Source organism: Suricata suricatta, chromosome X (genome assembly GCF_006229205.1).
Source record: "Suricata suricatta isolate VVHF042 chromosome X, meerkat_22Aug2017_6uvM2_HiC, whole genome shotgun sequence".
Classification (NCBI taxonomy): domain Eukaryota; kingdom Metazoa; phylum Chordata; class Mammalia; order Carnivora; family Herpestidae; genus Suricata; species Suricata suricatta.
This window is the reverse complement of record NC_043717.1, coordinates 5,440,915-5,451,562: the sequence shown is the minus strand read 5'-3', so window position 1 is coordinate 5,451,562 and position 10,648 is coordinate 5,440,915.

The window sequence follows — 10,648 nt, the reverse complement described above, 5'->3', positions numbered from 1 at the left end:
ATTTGTCCTTGAGATTTGACCTTGATCATTTTCACTTCCTCATCTATTGTTATGGTACCGGGAAGGAGGGTGGTATATTTTCTTGACCTTAATGGCAGTCCCTTTGTTTCTCCTATTTCCTTTTGCAGTCTTAGCTATCATAATTCCCCGTGGGGGCACAATTCTGATTATAAACAGCACTACTAAATGCTAAACTCTGAAACATGTACACTCCACACATGTGACACATCTTGACTCAACACATCCTCTGGAGCACCTAATGCCTGGAATTCCCAGGCCTGTGTGGTCACTGGGGATAGATTAATCAGGGAACAAAAGATACAGAGACCCTCCAGGATGGTGGTTTTGCGTGCTAGCCGAGGGCCGAGGACGAGAGCCCGGGCATGGCAGTCACACAAAAGGACACGATATGCTGTTAGAAGCCTAAGTGCTACTGCGGGCTTCCTGAAAGACGTTTCCCTGAGCTGCTCCACAGCCAGGGCCCTTTATGGCACATTTGGGATTTGCTCTGAAGCTGTAAGGCCACCAGAAAGGGGTCCGCGGCGTGAAGCGGTGCGGAGCTCTGGGGCCTGCCTGGAGAGTGTTGGGGGCGCACAGCCGGGGGTGGGGGGGTGGGTAAGGTTCCACCTGGCATCTGGAAAGCTATTTGTGCTCTCCTGATCTCACATTATTTCATACCGAACTTTTTGGGGAGCAGGGTTTGGGAGCAGAACTCGCAGCTATAAAAACCTGCTGTAATGGAAGTGTGACCACTGTAGCTGGGAGCCCAGATCAATACCTTTTACAAGAGAACTGGATGGCCCTTGAAGCCGAAGTGTAAATTGATCTTTTTGTTTTGTTTCTAAATCCACAAATAGAGTCTCTTGACGTGTTACATTTGGATCTTTCACAATTTAATTTTGTTGCACAAAATATTCTTTTGTTTTTCCTTTCTCTCTTGGTAATAACACATGCCTGGCTGGCTTTTCAGGGACAGAACTGCCTCTGTCCTGTTGCTTGCTTGACCTTTGAATGTTATCGAAGAGAGAGAGTGCATTTGGCAAGGCGCACATTATGGTGTGCGTTGGAAAAAGCTCCCCCCCACTTTAATTTCTACAATGTAAAACAGGCTCTGTTTGGCGACATAATTTTCATCTGACACTTAAAACGGTACCTTTTTTTTCCCCTTACGAGACTAATAGAATCTTGTAATGCACAAGCCATCAGATACTCCTTGCTCTCGAATTACAGCTCCTTTTCCTCTTGAAGCTAATGATTTCATGAGGAAGAAGACTTTCTGCATATAATACATCTCTTTGCTCCTTTAAGAGTTTGAGAGGTGGGTAATTGTCTTTAGTCAATTAGCTGTGGCTGATTGGCTATGTGCTTAGGAAGAATCAGACACAAAATCCCACACGCAGGACACCGCCATTTTACAGCATGCACTGGTTTGGACCCATGGGCAAGAGTTTGCCAGAACATGGTGAGGATGATACGAAACCCTGGAAAACGTCACGTAAACGCCAGAACGTTAGCCTCAGACACGGCTGGGTTGGCATTCTCATGTCTCCATCCTTCACTGTGCGATCTTGGGCAGGGAATTAACCTCTCTGTCTTATTTCGTTCGTCTGTCCTTGAACATGGGGGCAACAATGCTGACCTTACGAGGTTTTCGAAGGCTGGAGAATTGTAGTATGTGTAAAGCATTTTCCCTGGTTCCTGGCACATTGCAGATGATGTCCATGGTAGAAAATAATTGTGTTAAATTATTTAGAACTTTAAAATTTAAATATGAAATATTAAAGCCCACTTCCTTACTTTCCAATATCTTATTGTTCTTAGAATTTGTCTCTGTGTCCTCAGATACACAGACAGACAGGCAAATAAAGGACACATCTGCCCAGCCTGCCCCAGCTTTTCTGGGCGACTGATGCGCTTTTGGACGAGGTAGCCAGAGATGAATGTTAGAAGTCAGGTGCTCAGGGCAGAAACAAAGTTTTCTCACGCACCAAACACAGTGCCCAAAGGAATCCTTGTTTATCAAGAAAAATTTTGTAACAATTTTCCAAGTCCTTTGCTTGTTTTACTGTGTGCCTTGTACTGGAAGGTAGATATGATCTCCACCATGATTTGGTGCAATCTAGTACCATGGCTGGGGGGATGAATTGCAACATGAGTCTCCAAATCGTTCTCTTGTTTTTTAAGGTTCCAAAACAAAACATGATGCTCAGACAATTACTAAAGTCTATAGCCAAGTCTCTATTGTGGGCACAAGATCTTTGCTTTCAAGAGTATTATGGAACAGAGCTTTGCACAGTTTTCTCAACTTTAGTTTTGGAAAATGTATTTTAGTATTATTTACAAGTAAGAGTGTTTTTTCCCCCAGCTAAATCACAAATTCAGTCCTAATTCAAAATCTTCAACTTTTTCCTCACCTATTACTCTTTCACAGGTATGCATCATTTCACTCGTAGTTAACCAATTAGTTTAAAGGATGTTGTCGACAAAATAGTAACAACATAAAAGCAGCAAGGCAAACAGTTAAGAATTTACTGCCCTGTGGACACTGGGCCCTACTCAGGGCTGGAAATTGCTGTGTCTCTTATAGACTATGTCACTGGGCTTTCCATCGAGAGCGTCATTGTGTTTGGTAACCAACTGCATTAAGATGGCTATGAATGGATCCTTTATCATAATGAAATAGTATGTGGATATATGTTGTTTCATAACCGATGGGCTAGTGGATGAAGAATTACATAACCTTGGGCTACTGAAGAATTACAGATTTGGGCCGCCTGGGTGGCTCAGTCAGTTAGCCTCCGATTTTGGCTCAGGTCATGATCTCACGGTTCGTGGGTTCGAGCCCTGCATCAGGCTCTGTGCTGACAGCTCAGCCTGGAGCTTGTCTTCAGATTCTGTGTCTCCCTCTCTCTCTGCCCCTCCCCTGCTCATGCTGTCTCTCTCTCTCTCTCTCAAAAGTAAATAAAACATTAAAAAAAAAAAAGAATTACAGATTAAAGTGACTTAAGGGGCCCCTGAGTGACTCAGCTGGATAAGCCTCCGAATCCTGATTTTGACTCTGGTCATGATCTCATGGTGTTGGGTGTTTGAGCCCCAGTTTGGGCTCTGCACCAACCCTGCAGAGCCTGCTTGGGATTCTCTTCCTGTCTCTGCCCTTCCTTGCTTGTGCTCTCTCTGTCTCTCTGCAAATAAATAAATAAAACATTATAAAGTGAAAGCCTAATCAATCAGTCAGATTTCCGATGAGCAGTGAGGTGGCCGCCATAAATGCCTGGCATCCAGGATGAGACTGTGCACTCGTTTCTGCTCTGACCAGAGAGTTCCACGTCCCCTTCAAGCTTCCTTGTTGCTTATCACCACCCTTTTAGGACCGTCTCAACCCAAGGACTTTTGATGTGAAAATTTCAGCCTGCTCGATTGTTTGCAGGGGTTTCCTGCACGGTGGGAGTCTCTTCACACTCTTTTCGAGGAGTGGCAGGAAGGTCAAATTAGCAGCTCCTTGCTGGCAGGCGGGCCTCAGGATCTCTTTCCCTGTGAGGTCTGCCTGGCTGCAGCCGCAAGCCATGGTGAGTTTGGGAGGCAGGGATTTGCTCGCTGTGACAGATCTGCCAGGACAGGGGCTGCTGTGTGCTCCCCTTGTGTGGGAGTCTCAATGGCCGTGTCCTGTTCTGTTGCTGCTGTTATACCCAAGTTTCCAATATCACCCCAAAAGACACCAGAGACTACCAGGGAGACCGAGTCATGCATGCAAAAAGCAAAGGGCTTTATTACGGCTTAGAAGCTCAGGCTCACAGACTCCACCAACCCACTGGCCACGTGGAGAGGGATCCCCAAACATGGCCCCAAACATGGCGGTGTAGGGGCTTTTTTAGGAAGAGGGCATTACAGGAAATGACACAGGCACAGCGATCCATTCCCTACCCCCTAGCAATACTGGCAGTACGGGGAGCCAATCACAACATTTAGAGTATTGACCAATCACAGAGTGGGCCCAGGACCCTCATGTAGGGTGTGACTAAGCAATAGGTGATTACCTTATAGCCTCCATCTTTAGGCCCGCCCCCAGAAAGGTCAAAGGTGTTAGCTGGCCTCTCCTGATTGGGTGCCACAAGAGTTGTCCCTCCTTCCCTGGGCAATGTGCGCCCTTCCGTTGGCCAATGATACTGAGAAGCCAGCAGCTTGGCCTTTAAATACAGGGGAAGCCTGAATCAGATCTGTGTCATTATACTGCCATCACCCAGAGTCCACGTTCTTCTCCTCTCTCCCCTGGACTTGTGATTGCGTCGCATTCAAAGAGAAATCATTAAACGGGTTAAGGAAATGCTCAGTTCTTATTCATCCTTCAAAGCTGAGCTCAGAGGTCTCTACCTTCAAAAAGCCTTCCTGGTCCTTCCATGCCCCTGGTTTTGTCTGAAGGCTGTGCTTGCATCTCCTACAGGACCACTGTGGTCCCGTGCTTACCTGGGGTCTTCTGCATTGGGGTTCTGCACTTCTGTGTCTGGAGTCAAGTCGGAACTTACTGCATTCTAAATGCGTCCTCACGGGGCAGTCAGAAGTTTTGTGCATACGAAATCTTTATTATTTGAGATAATCCAAGTGCAGTAGTCACACAATGGCTGACACCAAAGAAGTAGCGCACTAGTTTTAGCTGGGATCATCTAGCTGAAGGCAATGGAAAACCCAGCAGTCAGAGGTTCACATAGGGATGGTTTTTGCCTTGCTTGTCATGAAGATGGCCGGGTAGGACATCATGATGGACACGGTGGAACCATGGGCTTGTGATGCCATCGGGGCAAAGGCATTTTCCATTTTTTTGTTCTGCCTGGTACAGGACACCTTTGTCTTTTTGGTCACGTGGCCTAGGAATGACGACTACGATTCCTGACTCCGGAATCTGGGTAGGGTCGGTCTGTCTGGGTAGGAAGGAGGAGAAAGGGACAGAGGGCCCACTGGTCAGCTTCTCTGCCCCGTGGCTTCCTCACTGGCCAGGACTGAGTTAATTACTGAGCCCAGAATGTGGACGAGGCAGGGTCACCACCTCACAAGGTCTGTTAGAGGTGGTGGTTGTACTCTTCCCTGGCTGGCTCAGTGGGCCGAGGTGTTGACACATTCCCACTCTGCCCCCTGCCTCGCCTGCCATTGCCCTTATGAATGCCTCCTCCATCTTTGCCTCCCTCCTCTTTTCATTCCTCTGGTCTTTCTCCTCACAGCTCAGTTTGCTCAGCGGGTCAGCAAGAGCCTCCTCTGGGGGTTTGTTAGAAATTCAGTCTCCGCTTTCACCCCCGACCTCCAGAATCAGAAACTGTGGCAGTGGGCCTGGTAATCCGTGCTGTGACATGCCCTGCAGAGGCTTCCCATGCGAGCTTGGGTTGATCCACCCCTGCTCTCTACTGTCTCTGTCTCCCCTCCCCTCTTCTGTCCCTTATTTTCTACCTCTTGCTCTGTTCTTCCAGGTGACTGGTCACCCAAGGAACCAAAACATTCCAAAAATACTTGCATGCCTGGATGTTTTATGTTCCACTGTTCAGTGAACTATCAGGTGTGATATGTAGGGCCCAGTTTTTAAAAACACCAGCCAATTGAGTGGTGTTTGGATTTGATGGGTTTTTAGGATGCATGACTCTTAATTACAGGTAAAAAAAAAAGGTATTTGTAGCTCTTGATCAGCATGCAGCAAGCAAGTGTGATTATTACTTTTTCTTCATAGAAATATTTGATTATGAATCTGAACAGGGGTAGTGGGCCGTTAATTTTCACGTCATGATGACTGTGTGTACAAACACACGCACAGCTCGAGAATTTTGGGAGAGAATATTTCTAATCCTTTACTATAACAGGGTAAGGCAACAGTCCTGAAAAATAGCACTCATTAGGAAGAAACTGTTTATGGAATCAAATGTAGGCAACTTATTTTTAGAATGAACACCTTGCGCTTGTAATAGGAAAAAAAATTGACTATGTATTTGAGGTGTGATATAAAATTAGCATGAGAAGGAGAGCATGTACATCGTGTGTCTGGGAATTTATTTTCCTTTTGGGTTCCAAGACTCCCTGCTATCAAGCCCTCTTTAAGGCAAGTTTCATGCCAGCTTTGCTTTATTATTATTCTTTATGTTATTATTTTTGCCTTATAGACAGCAGCCTTCTGCTACAAATGGTTCTTCATATTTGACGTCAGTGTAACATCTGTCAATTTCTGATCCTGCGTATTTTGCAAAAATATCATGCTCCAGCATCTTCATTGTTGCTTGGAACAAGTTCAGGAAAATGTCCTCAGCTCCAAAATAGCTTTACGTAAGTTTTGGACGCTTTGGGAGGTAGGCTTGGCTCCATGCTCATTTCCCTTTGCTGCTTGCAGGTAAGGATGGAGATCAATGAGCATCAGTGCCTTGAAAGATCTGGGCCTATAAATAGACGAAGCCTCATTTTTCATGCTCTCTGGCCCTAAACCTTTTACACAGAGATGGATTGTTTGAAAGTAATGTAAGATGCGGGGTTCCATGGCGTAACGGTTAGCGCTCTGGCCTCTGAAAGTAATGTAAGAAAGTCAGATGTGAAAAGCAGGACAAACAGACCAAGGAAAACCAGTGTCTGCTGCACCTAGAGAGAGTCCTCCTCAACCAAGAGCTTTTCCCTGCCAAAGTTGAGAGCCCCGTGCACTCATGTTCATGGGCTGCCCTGGGTGGGCTTTGGGAAGCCGTGGGCTCCCGGAGGTAGTAAAACAGGAGGGTGGCTTCCCGTGGGTTTGTGCAAGTTCCTGAGGGAGCCTCCCCAGGAGTCGTGTCTGAGCTTTTCGGTGACGATGTGCATGTGTGCAGCCACGGGTGATGTGTGGGGCATCCCTTGGCCGACCACGCCCCGAGTTAGGGGCCCAGACTGACTCTCATGTGTGGTCCTCTTCCCTCAACGTGCGCAAGAACCATGCCTTTCTCCTTGTCCCTCGGGCTCACCATGCTTATCCACTCCGCAAGCCTTTGCACTCGCAGTGGCCTTGACTGGGGACGCTGTCCCCCAGAGAGTCCCACAGCTCTTTCTTCTCCCCAGAGGACCTTCCTGGCCGCTGGAGCTCAGGGAGCCTCTGTCTGCTGTCTCTCTCCCCTTCCTGTGCTTTTTGTTCTTTCACAGCACTCATCTCAACGTGTCATAATAGACATTTCTGTTTAGTTTTCTGTCTTCTCCATGAGAATGTAATTTTGAAGGAACAGGGAATTGGTTTTGCTTCTTGCATTTAGACCTGATGTACTCCGAGTTCTTAAATGAAGACATAGTATGTACCTTCATGACTGAATTCGTGAACGTTCCTAATACAGTAATCTCGATTGGGGTGATGGGTCAGCCTTATAGTAGTTGAATATGACTCTCCCCAAGAACTTTATCTGACTCTTTCAATGATAATATGCATACACGCATGAAGTGGTCGTCCGTCCATCCATCCATCACCTACGTATCCATCATTTCTGTACATCTACTCAGCACTGCAATTACTGGATCATATGATAATTCTATTTTTGTTTTTATTTAAAAAATTTTTTTACATTTATTTACTTTTGAGAGACAGACTGTGAAAGGGAAGGGGCAGAGGGAGAGGGAGACACAGAACCGGAAGCAGGCTCCAGGCTCATGAGCTAGCTATCCGCACAGAGCCTGATGCGGGGCTCGAATCCGCAAACCGTGAGATCATGACCTGAGCTGAAGTCGGATGCTCAACCGACTGAGCCACCCAGGCACCCCGATTTTTATTTTTTGAGGTATGACCATACTGTTTTCCACAGTGGCTGCACCAATTTTCATCCTCACCAACAGTGCATGGGGGTTCCACTTTCTCCACATCCTCACCAACACTATTTTCTTGTGTTTTTGATTTTAGCCATTCTCACAGGTATAAGATGACATTTCACTGTGGTTTTGATTTGCATTTCCCTGATGATGAGTGATGTTAAGTACCTTTTCATGCCATCTAGATGTCTTCTTAGAACACTATCTGTTTATATGTCTTCTGCCCATTTTATTATTTGTGGGGTTTTTTGGTGTTGAGTTGTGTCAGTTCTTTATATATTTTAGATACTGACCCTTTATCAGATATGTCATTTGCAAATATCTTCTCCCATTCACTAGGTTGCCTTTTAGTTCTTGTTGTTTCCTTTGCTCCACAGGAGCTGTTTATTTTCTGTAGTCCCAATAGTTTATTGTTGGTTTTCTTTCTTTCCCTTGCCTCAGGAGATATACCCAGAAAACTCTTGCTAGGGCCAATGTCAGAGAAATTAACTTCCTGTGCTCTCTTCCAGGATTTTTATGTTTTCAGGTCTCACATTTAGGTCTTTAATTTATTTTGAGTTTTTATTTGTGTATGATGTGAGAAAGTGGTCCAGTTTCATTCTTTTGCATGTAGTTGTCCAGGTTTTCCAAAACCATTTATTGAAGACTATCTCTTTCCCATTGCATATTCTTGCCTCCTTTATCAAAGATTAGTTGATGATATTATTGTGGGTTTATTTCTTGATTTACTGTTCTGTTCCATTGATTTATGTCTCTGTTTTGGTACTAGTGCCTTACTGTTTTGATTACTATAGCTCTGTAGTATATGTTGAAATCTATGATTGTGATGCCTCCACTTTTGTTCTTCTTTTTTCAACATTGCTTTGGCTATTTGGGGTCTTTTGTGGTTCACATACAAATTTTAGAATTATTTTTTCTAGTTCTATGAACAATGCTAGTGGTGTTTTTTAGGGATTACATTCGATCTGTAGAGTGTTTTGGGTAGTATAGTCATTTTAACAATATTTGTTTTCCCAATCCATGAGCATGGAATATCTTGCCATTCCCCATTGTGGTTAATTTCTTTCATCAGTGTTTTATAGTTCTTAGAGTACAAATCTCATACTTCCTTAGTTAAGTTTATTCCTAGGTTTTTATTATTTTTGGTGTAATTATAAATGGGATTGTTTTCTTGGTTTCTCTTTGTGATACTTCATTATAGTGTACATAAATGCAGTGGATTTCTGTATATTATTTTTGTAAGTGTGCTGGATATCAATTCTGGTAGTTTTTTTGGTGGAGTCTTTTGGGTTTTCTATGTAAACTTGATGACTAATGTCATCTGCATCTGTATCGTCATCTGAAAATAGAAGCAAATAGGGTTTTCTTCTTCCTTAGCAATTTGGATGCCTTTTGTTTTGAAAAAAATGTTTTATTCTTTATTTTTGAGAGAGAGACAGAATGCAAGTGGGGGAGAAACAGAGAGAGAGGGAGACATAGAATCTGAAGCAGGGTGCAGGCACTGAGCAGTCAGCACAGAGCCCGATGTGGGGCTCAAACTCATGGTTTGAGCCAAAGTTGGATGCTCAACTGACTGAGCCACCCAGGTGCCCTAAGGATTCCTTTTATTTCTTTTTTTGTTGTCTGATTACTGTAGCTGGGACTTCCCGTACTATGTTGAATAAAAGGGGTGAGAGTGGGCATCCTTGTCTTGTTCCTGATTTACGAGGGAAAGGCCCATCAGCTTTTCACCATTGAATATGATGTTAGCTGTGAGTTTTTCATATATGGACTTAATTATGTTGAGGTATGTTCCCTCTAAACCTACTTTGCTCTGAGATTTTATTATGAATGTATGTTGTGCTTTGTCATATGCCTTTTCTGCATCTTTTGAAATAATTATTTGGTTTTTGTCTTTTGTCTTATTGATGTGATGTATCATGTTGATTGAGTTGCAAATATTGAACCACGCTTTCATCCCAGGAATAATTTCACTTGATTGTGGTGAATGATTTTTTACTTTTGTATTGTTGGATTCAGTTTGATAATATTTGGTTGAGGGTTTTGGCACCTATATTCATCAGAGATATTGGCCTCTGGTTCTCTTTTTTTGTGGTGTCTTTATCTGGTTTCAGTATCAGGACAATGCTGGCCTCATGGAATGAATTTGGAATCTTTCCTTCTTCTTCTATTTTTTTTTTGGTAATACTTTAAGAAGAATAGGTATTAACTATTCTTTAAATGTTTGATAAAATTTACCTGTGAAGCCATTTAGTCCCAGAGTTTTGTTTGTTGTGAGTGTTTTGATTAGTGATCTGATTCCCTTGCTGGTAACTGGTCTGTTAAGATTTTCTGTTTCTTTCTGATTCAGTTTTGGGAGGGAGGGTTATATGTTTCTTCTAGGTTTTTTAATTTGGTGGCATATAATTTTTGTAATACTCCCATAATTCTTTGTATATTTGTGGTGTCATTTGTTATTTCCCCTCTTTCATTTCTGATATTGTTTACTTGAGTCCTCTCTTGCTTTCTCCCTCTTGCTGTGTTTTTCTTTTTTGATGAGTCTGGCTAGAGGTTTATCAAATTTGTTGATTTTTTTCAAAGAATCAGCTCCTGGTTTCATGGATCTGATCTGTTGTTGTGTGTGCGGTTTTTTTTGCTTCTGTTTTGTGTATTTTTGCTATAATTTTTATTATTTTCTCCTTTCTACTGGATTTGGGTTTTGTTTGTTCTTTTTCTGGTTTCTTTAGGTGTAAGGTTGGGTTGCTTATTTGCAATTTTTCTTGCTTTTTGAGGTCGGCAGTATTGCTATAAACTTCCTTCTTAGAACAGCTTTGGCTGCATCCCAAAGATTTTGGATGATTATATTTTCATTTTCATCTGTCTCCGTGTATTT